This window comes from Nuphar pumila, chromosome 17 (genome assembly GCF_984573655.1).
Source record: "Nuphar pumila chromosome 17, dmNupPumi1.hap1.1, whole genome shotgun sequence".
Taxonomy (NCBI): domain Eukaryota; kingdom Viridiplantae; phylum Streptophyta; class Magnoliopsida; order Nymphaeales; family Nymphaeaceae; genus Nuphar; species Nuphar pumila.
This window is the reverse complement of record NC_143265.1, coordinates 40,003,919-40,013,897: the sequence shown is the minus strand read 5'-3', so window position 1 is coordinate 40,013,897 and position 9,979 is coordinate 40,003,919. Positions and strand designations below refer to the sequence as shown.

The 9,979-nt window shown below is 38.5% G+C and overlaps 1 long non-coding RNA gene across 1 annotated transcript; it reads right to left on the bottom strand.

The window, feature by feature from the left end:
• Nucleotides 1–8,095: 8,095 nt before the first annotated feature.
• LOC149811904 (uncharacterized) lies at nt 8,096–9,336 on the bottom strand. The gene is made up of 2 exons (XR_016428585.1): nt 9,217–9,336; nt 8,096–8,525 (listed from the first exon to the last, which is right to left on the bottom strand). It is a non-coding gene; the product is annotated as an uncharacterized LOC149811904 (long non-coding RNA).
• Between the last annotated feature and the right edge of the window lie 643 nt (nt 9,337–9,979).

The window sequence follows — 9,979 nt, the reverse complement described above, 5'->3', positions numbered from 1 at the left end:
TTGAAAATTGACTTTGGATTTCGGAAAATCGTTGATAAATCCTGGAAAACCCTTTTAAGAATGAGAAAGTTTTGAAGGAATTTCAGGGTATCTTTGAAAAATCAATTTTCTTGGAAAAAGATTTTCTTGATTTTATCAAAAGAAATGCATATAATTTTATGATGCAAGCTAACTTATATGAATAAATGCAACTTTTTGAAGATATTTTGAGAAATTATGAGAAAATCACTCAAAAATGTGCATTATAGAATTGAATGAAGTTAAATTCACTACATATTTCCGACTATGGCTGCAAATATGTTTGGAATTTAAATTATTTAATTCTAAAATATTTTGCAAAAGTAGAAATATGCTATGATTTTTTGAAAATAGCCTAATAGTGTAGGCTTAATGTGGCTAATACGAAGATGGCAAATCTATGTCTCATCTGTATTCTAACTATAGCCATAAATACCGACTCCACCGAGTTTGTCAACTCCTAATAGTTTGTGCACGTGCCATTCGTGTTCACCCATAGTGATTTTCGAAGAAAATGCATGAATCATACATCAAGATATTATAAAATGTAAACTATATGCTATGCATCCTATTCTAATCAGAAAAGTAACTCTTATTCTAATATTACATTATTTTCTTTTTACATCAATGAAATAAATAAAGTAAAAAGAAATGACTAAGCCCATCCACTTGAATATCCCTGCAAAACTAAAAAATGGGTTAGCACAGATATACAGGTTTATCTGAATTTATCCAAAAATATCGAGAAATTATCAGATTTTATCCAAATGTAAACCAGATTCATACCTCCCTGATATAAACATGAGAAATGAATGATGCCAATGCATGAAAATTCAAAAATAAAGTCTGAAAATTTGAAATTGGGGTGAAAATGACCAAAATGCCCCTGGTAGCAAGACTATGACCTTGAAATCAGGGTTTTCAGAAATATTTTTTGTAAAAATGGGAGTTTTGAAATTTAAATAAATACAAATGAAAATAAAATAAAACATAAGATGATATGAAATGATTATATGCATGCTAAAACTTTAAAAATGCAAAAATATCACAAAACACTAAATTTCGCCTAAATTTGACACTTTAACTAACACACATGACAAATGAACTTGAAATTGCACCAAATTTGGTATGGACAGCTAGATTAACCCTAATAACAGAATGGAATATGAAAATCAATTTTTTTGGTATTTTTCTAATATAGAAATTCAATAAAAAACCCTAAAATGCATGATTTTTGCCTTTTAGCCTACATTTGCCCTAATGAGAACCTAATTTCGAATAGTAACTTACCATGAAAATGTACCAAATTATATAGGGTGACAGAGGATAGTTAGGCAAAAATTGTTTCCTTTCAGAAACTTGGGATTTGACCTATGGTCGAAGAACTACAACTCTGGCAAGATAGATCAGAATCTAGTGAGCTTAGGATTGAAGGCAAACCGACAGGTTTTCACAAAAATTAGAGGAAAAATAGTAAACAGTGGCCAAAACCTCTGAACTTTTAAGAGGATGCCACTGACACACAGGGAATTGAATCCTATTTTTACTATTTTGGCATTCGACTTATGGTTACAGAGGACACATGGAATTATCAGACCTCTAATTCTAATGGGATTGAATTATCAGGGAATTGACAGGTGATCTTCTAAAATCTAGAAATGATATAAACCTAAGTTCTAACATCCTGAAATTCTGCAAAATAATAGAGGATCTTCTGAGGAACAACTCCTCTTTTGATGGTCAGAGCATCTGACCTACAAATCGGAGTGCCACAACTGATTAAGATCGATCTCGACCCTGACAAGCCTGTAACATGCTTTTCACAGTGGTCTGCAAAACCCGAATTTTGAAGGATAGTAAGACTTTTTATAAAAACTTGATAAAATCACATCAAGAACTAGATTTAATTCTGAAGATTCTGCATTTTTCAGGTCGATAATCGGATCTCCCATGAGGGAGAACCCGAATTTACAATCCGGTCTCTGATATACATAGCGTTTTCCCAGCCTTAAAACCCGGTTCGGCACTTTGAATTTTAAATGAAGCTACAAGCTTCAAAACATTCTGAGTTTTTGGTAGGGAATCAGAAACAGTTAAATGCATATTACCTAAATTTTTCAGAATTTATTAATTAAAATTTTTACATAAAATGACGAGTGGACAACATGCATAAATCAGAGCATCGCATAAATGAAACAGGAATTAATGAAACTATATGATATGCATACTATGCTAAAAGGAATTATGAAAATATAAAAAAATGCATCTAATATGAGAAACCTATGATTATGATGATATGATGCCAAATGAATCAAGAAAGTCAAATTTTTATTTGTTGTGCACCATTAGTGAAAGGGATTCAGTCCATTGATCAGACGAATCCTTCTTTTCAGATGGTGTCTCAAAGACAAGTTACATTAATGCGAATTCAATCTTGAAATTGATTTCATGACATTTTATACACAAATTCACAAAATATAAGTAAAAAATGAAGAAGGAATAGAGACTTTCACCTTGGCATTTCTCGTATTTGGCTTGAGCTTGTAAGGATCAACTTCGTGCTAGTGGGGCTTGTGGCAGTGGGAAATGCGGCTTCCTTGGTGCTCGGCTATTCCTCGAATGCTTGATGGAAGGTGGAAGGAGGTAGAGCTGGCTGGGTTGGCGTAAATGTGGCTAGGGCTGAACCGACCAAAGAGATGGAAGATTTGAGGAAGACTTTGGTGAAGATGGCGGCTGGTAGGAGTGGTGCTAGAGATGGTGCTTCAGTTGACATGGCTGGAGCAATGGAGAAGATGATGGCGCCGATTGAAGGGGGTGCAGCAGGGCTGACAGAAGGTGTCTATGGTGGAGCCACCAAGGTTGAAGGAGGAAGGCTTGAAGGTGAAGAAAGTAGAGGAAGGGCCAAAGAGCTAGGCGTGAAGCAAAATAAGGGCCAGAGAGAGAAAGAGAGAGTGAAAGAGAATGAAAGGGCGTGAAAGAGAGAGTTAGAGGAGGGAGAACTCGTGTGATGCCTTCCTTTTTCTAAGGGGGGTCTGCTGATGGGTTTAAAAAAGGAGCTGGCTAAAAGTTAGGGAAAGTGGAATAGGGTCTTGCTTTTCCTATCTTTTAGGAAAAGTAAGAGGAAACGATTTTGAATTTAAAAAATTTTCTGTTTGCTTTTTCCAAAACCTAGCTGAAAATGGGCTATTTTAAAGGAAAATCAAATGTGGCACCACCTCATGGTGGCTCCACATTTACTTTTTTTTGAGTAATTATAAAATAATAAAAAAGGGGAATTGTAGGATGGCGCCACCTCAGAGGGGACGACTCCTAGCTTTTAGGCCTTTTCAAATTTCAATTAAAACTTAACTACTTGTGAGGAGGAGCAAGTGTGGCACCACCTCAGGGTGGGCCCCACATTCTTTTTTTTTAAATAAAGTGAATAGTAGAATGGCCTCAAGGTGGTGCCACCTCAGAGAGGGACAACTCCTACCTTTTAGGTTTTTTCAAAAAGCTAAAACAAAACCTAAATTTTAAAGATTTTGAAGTGGCGCCACTTTAGGAGTGGACCCCACATGTTTTTAAGTAAATAAAAGAAAAGAAAATAAATCCTAGATGTGGCGCCACCTCATGGTGGGCCCACATCCAGTAAAAAGTAAAATTTGGGACTTCTTTTTGGAAATTTCATAAAACCTTAAACTAATTAGCAATTATAAAAAATACTTAACCTAATTACGAAAATTTTAAATGAGGGTGCTTTTCAAAGCACTTTTATGAAAACGATTTTGAAATTGTTGACAAAAAGGGTAAATAAAGAGATTTTATAAAATTCAAAGTCTTTTTGCAAATTTGGAATAGAAATTCTAAGTTCAGAGCCTCGTCCCCTTCTTTAAGCAGAGCCTGTTCAGTTTACAAAATTTGAAAATCAAGTTTGAAAAGCATCCATATCATTTTCTCGCGAAAACATTGCGAAATTCAGAATCCTGGGGGTTAAAATGGGAAAAAATTGTAATTTGAAGACCCAGGGGTTGGAAATTGATTTCAAAGAGTTAAAAATTCAAATCTGGATTTTAAAATCAAGAGTCCTGGACCTCGAAATGATATGTTGTGCAGTGAAGTGATATGAAATGCTGTGCGATGACATGCAATGACATGTTTCGGGGAATTCAATTCTGAACAAGGAATTAAGGATTCTAGTCTCCTGACAGGAGTAAGATTTTGGAAATCCGCGACTGAAAATGAATTTTGAGCCAAAATGGGGAAATTTTGAGAATTGGAAATGAAATTTGGACTTCTGCATGGTTCAGGCTCAGGAATTGACTCATTTGCTCTCCGAAGATCTTGGAGAACAGGTTGCGATGATTGCATGAAAGTGCTGGGGGATGTGAGTGAAAATTTGGGGTGTTTACACCGACCTGATGCATACCCGAACCCAATAACCCATATGGGTCCACAATTTCTGGTTGTACCAAACCCGAATTAGATTGGCTCAGATTCGGGTCTTACTTTTAGACTCGATTCAGAATCGGTTATGATAAGACCTGACACGATTACACCCTTAGTTGCAAACGCCCTCTCTAATGGCATATGCTAGAAGCACTCAATTCTTGATGATTTAAGGTTGCAAGGTGGAGGATCTACTCATGTTCTGCTACCTATTCACGTTTTTGCAGTCTCTTCCCCTATTACATCCGGTGAAAGCTTTTGGTTCTACAGGTGATTTTTTGTTTTAAAACCATTTGTCTTGATGTTGTATAAATTCTGATGGTTGCTAATTAAATCAAAGTAATTCAAGAAATAGCTGGGGAGATTTTGCTAAACAAAATCCAAACACAAGCAAACCTCATGTCTAGATGTTTTTATTTAGTGTCTGTTTCCAAGATTGGCTTGGGGGGCTTAGGTGGGAGTCTCACACAATTGAGTGAGCATATTGTAACTATGGACGTAAACAACCTGGGGCCATGGTGGATGTTTGTGTAGTAGAGACGTCGATTATTCATTTTTTGGAGATGCATTTGGCAGGAAAGAGATGATAGCATATGATTTGTCATGAAAAGCAAACAGGTTCTTTGGGTTTATTGGAGTGAGTTTTTTTCCCATTTATTACATAGAGAAACTGCACTCGGGATTAGAAATCTGACTGTGTTGGTCTTAGCTTGCCGTAACAATGGCCACCGTCCCAATGGTGTAAAACTTTGTGGCTCCCCCTGGACCCCCAAGATGACATCATCTGAATAGGGATGTGCAGAATTTAGAACTAAATGATGGTCACGGTAACCTGTTTGGATATTGCTTTGACCACTAAACAGCTTAGGTTTTATGTTATGCACTACTGTTTTGGCCATACTTGTCGCACATGTATTATGCGTATTTGCTGCTATAAAGAAATTTATATTATGCTTTACTGGTTTGGCCAAACATTTCATGATTGTTTCCAAAACATGTTTGCTTTATGACCACTTTGAGACAATCAGTATTCAACAAAACAGTAGCTATAGTGCCTTAGATATTTGCTTCTTTTAACAAAGAAAATAAGAGGCGTCCATCTTTCACCAGATTAATTAATTTGCTAGACCTTCACAGTGTAGCATCCTTGCCAATGAATAAGTGAATACTAATAATTTCATCTCTCTCTCTCTCTCTCTCTCTCTCTCTCTCTCTCTCTCCTTGGTGCAATTTTATGAAAATTTTATTGAATATATGCTGTCAATTTTTTAAGACATTTTACAAATAATTTTGTAATTTAAGATTCTATTTCTAGCTTCTTAGAAAAAAATGTGATTTGGCAATTTTTACCGTTTAATCATGATTTTTTGTTATGCCGATTAATCATGATTTGCCAAGGAATTCAAGTGCAGAGGCTGAACGATGTTTTTGCCAATTAATCATGATTTGCTGATGGGAACACGGCCCGAGGAATTTTTGAGGACGAGTTTGGCTACTCTGATAAGATGAAGCAGATTATATGTTCTTCCCCGAAGATGACCGTTAGCTACATCGTGTGTTCGGGGGTCCCAGTGAGCCACGTATGTAAGCACATGCAGCTCGTATCCCCATGTTTGTTAGCATCAGTTAGCGCCAGAGTCCGATGCAGTTGCAAAGACTTAAGTACCCTTTCCTTCATTGGTGCCATAAAATGATGATTCTAGAAAAGGAATGGTTGCAAAGACTTAAGTACCCCGAAGATAGTTATTTAAGATCCAATTCCTGCCTGCAGGATTATCTGAGAAAGGAATCCCCCCTGAAGAAAGCCATGAACATCAACCATCTCTCTCTCTCTCCCTTCTCTTTCTGCCTCTATGCAGACGATCCTACACTGCTCTATCAAGCACCGACTGAACTGCACACTGATTGTAGCATGGTTCAACTTGATGAGTTGTGGAGCCTGATTTAGAGTTTTTGCCCTTAGAGGAGGGGGGTCCGGAGGCTCCCCCCGACGGGGGGTCTCTGGGGGGCAGCGCCCCCAGAATAAATTTTTTTTGTGCCTTGTATAAATTCTTTCTTTTCTTTCCCTCTTGTAACTGTCGAAAAAGATCAATAAAGTGTTTTGTTTGATCGTGACACTCATATGTTTCCTTCGATTGTTTTTTGCTCCAGGTTTTCGTAACACCCTTTCCCACGATTTTCTATTTATTTTTTCACTACACAATTTTCGTAAATTGCTACTCGATTTAGTGAATTTCTATTTTTTTGCTACGTGATTTTCGTAAATCGGTACTCGATTTAGCGATTTGCCATTTTTTTTCGCTACGCGATTTTTGTAAATCGCCACTCGATATGACGATTTATAAAAATTGCATAGAGATTTGCCATTTATTTTTGTTTCGCTACGCTATTTTCATAAATTGCTACTAGATTTTGAGATTTGCCATTTTTTTGCGCTACGTGATTTTCGTAAATCACTACTACGTGTAAATCATAAATCATGATGCCGAACACCGCCCCCTTGAGCACGATCTTCTTCGTGATCAGGCTCTAGTCGCCAGCCGTCCTGATGGCAGTCTTGAGGTCCATGATGGAAAAGTCGGAGAGGAACGTGCCATTCTCGACATTGGCGGGGAGGTGGGTCCTGTCGGAGAGCATGACACCGTAGGTTAAGACGAGGACCTCACGGTGCCAGAACCCAACGAATGCCCGCCAAGACTTGAGGGTGCGAACACTTGTGTTGAGCAGCGTCAGGGTGGCCTGAAAGACATAGCCCTGATCGAAAGTATTACTGACCTAGGGGTAGACGGATTGCACTTTTAAAGACTCTATTGTAGGTGTACTGGAGGAAGATTCGGTTGTAGGTGTCCCTCGAAGGTGATGAAGGGGCAGTCGCAATCGGTTGCCCGCTGGATGAGGGCAGCATTCTGGCCACTGCTAGCAGAAAGAGGACGACGATCACCATCGGATCACCGACTCTTTGCCTCCCTTAATTTCTTCTCTAGAGAGAGAGAGAGAGAGAGAGAGAGAGAGAGAGAGAGAGAGAGAGAGAGAGAGAGAGAGAGAGAGAGAGAGTTTTACAGTGTTTCACGGAGAAGGAAGAAGAAGAAGAAGATGACGACGGAAAGTTCAAACGGAAAAGAAAGAGCGTGTTTCAGGTTTGTTTTGTTGTTTGAACTTTGAAGAGTTAACATCATCCTCGACTTTCTGGATGGAGGATATTTTTATCCTTTTTTCTTACCGTCATTTCTCTTTTTTTGAATGGTGGACATTTTTGTTATTTTCTCGAACCGTCGTTTCATGGCAAGAATAGCAAGAAGGGTACTTAAGTCTTTGCAACCGCAACTCCGATGCTAAGTGACGCCGACACACATGAAATATGAGTCCCATGTGCTTACATACGTGGCGCTCATTGAGACCCCTGAACACGCACTGTAGCAACAAGGCCGAGTATTCGGGGGAGAACACACACCACCCTCCTCTGATAAGAACATCACTTTTCGTAACAATCTTTAAAGATGTTTAGTCGGAAGTTAAAAAAGGGAAGCTGGTAAAACCCCATTAACTCGCCATGTGGCCCTGATTGATCCCTTTAATTAAAAACTTTTACCACCGTTTTCTGTTCTTCAACTGCTGAACCTCATTCAAGCACAAGATATTGACCTCGCATTCACGATCCATGCACATAATTTATAAACAACTAATGAATTGAAGTCCGCAACATACAACACATTTTAGTTACTTTCACATTACAAAGAGCAACGCCCCAAAAGCCTGCCACCTACCGAACTCGTCGCGTGAAGATAGGTAGGAGGCCGAGATGCACATGATAATGTCAAGCACACGAGAACAACACGAAGCTCATATCAAAACCATTAAAGAAGAAGAAGAAAAAAAAAAAAACTGATCTCTTCTCCATTCGATGGTGAAAATAGTTGTTTAATGAGCTAAGCGAGACGTCGGCGTTTTCTTGCCAGCAGGGCTTGGTTTGCTCTTTGGATCGTGACCACGATTGGCTGATGGATCAGCATAATCATTAGTAGTTGCAATCAGGATCCGTTCATGCACCAATACAGCATCCTCTTCCTCCATTGGTGACCCTCCTGGCATGTTCACTAAAAATTTAGAACCTCTGGCAGCGATAAATAGTGGCAAAAACTTTTACTGGATGCTACTGTACTACAAACATCAATAGTACTGATATATGAGTAACGAGCATGGACATGGAACCAACGACTTTGATGTCATTGGTTATGTGCGCACTTTGATGTCATTGGCCTTTGGGTATATATCATTAGTGATATAGCTTGTTAGGCGCATGGGATGGGCCATATTCACCATACCGAACTGCCAACGATGATCAAGTTATTTGGAGTCAACAGAACAGGCAAGCACCACGCATAATCAGGCGTGTAAAGACCAGGATATGTGGATATATCCAGGCAGAAACAGAAAACCCAAAACGCAAAATCATTGAGCCGCGTTATCGATGGGCTTGTCGGCTAAATGACAATTGCAATATACAATTGCTTCTTCATGGATTTCTGATCATAACCTTTGCTGTGGCGCATGCAAAAATGAGATGCAGTGCTGAGGATTGATGCCACCAAATCGTTGTTTGTGTTGAAGTCCTATAAATGGTGTACATGGGTTATTGGTGCATGGATTCTACAAATACGAGCGATCGACTTGATGGGGTCAGCAAATTGGCGTATAAATGAGCGACGTAATGCGTGTAAGTGGGCTTTTGTCAATTACCATCTAAAACAAAAGGTGAAAAAATTCAAGTGGTACCTGAAGAAAGAGGTCTGGCTCCTGCATGGAGAACTACCAGCAGCAAGATGAAGAGAGATTGGAAATGGATTCGGGCGATCATGATGTTACTACAGTCTTGCCTGCCTTAAGCCCCCGTTGAAGATGGAGAGAGTGAGATGGACATTTATAGAGAGTGGTTGCATATGAAACCACGTGCCGCAAGGCTATTGACAGAAATAGTTGACCTCACATCTACATCGTGGTGGCCACTATATAAGCCCGTTTCCGACTTTAATTATACGTGTGCCAACGGGATGTTGAGAATGTGAAAAGTAGGGCCACGCATGTTCCTTGGTCAACCCTAGTGTGCATTATATCCATGATCCATCGCAGCTGTTGCTATTGATACGATTTCATATCCATGTTTTGAAATTTATGGTCTCGTGCCATTTTTTTTTTTAATTTTATCTTTAGCTCATGCTTACTTTATTGTTTTCCATATAAACAATAGGTTTTGAGAGAGAAAACTAAAAATTAACCTTCGGAATTGATAAGATTAGTGGGGTTGGCTATTATTTCTTTGATGTATTAATGAAGATCTCTTATGACTGCACTAAACTTGATCATCCTTGAGTTCAGGCTGAAGTTTAAAAGTTGAAAATCCTTTTTCAACCAGACTTTGTTCCACATCTATTGTATCTATGCTTTTATTGTGGTCAGAAATAGCATTTTTTATATTTGCTTTTATATTCTTTTCTAGAAAAAGAGCTGATCAGTGACTAAGGATACATTAGAAGAAAGG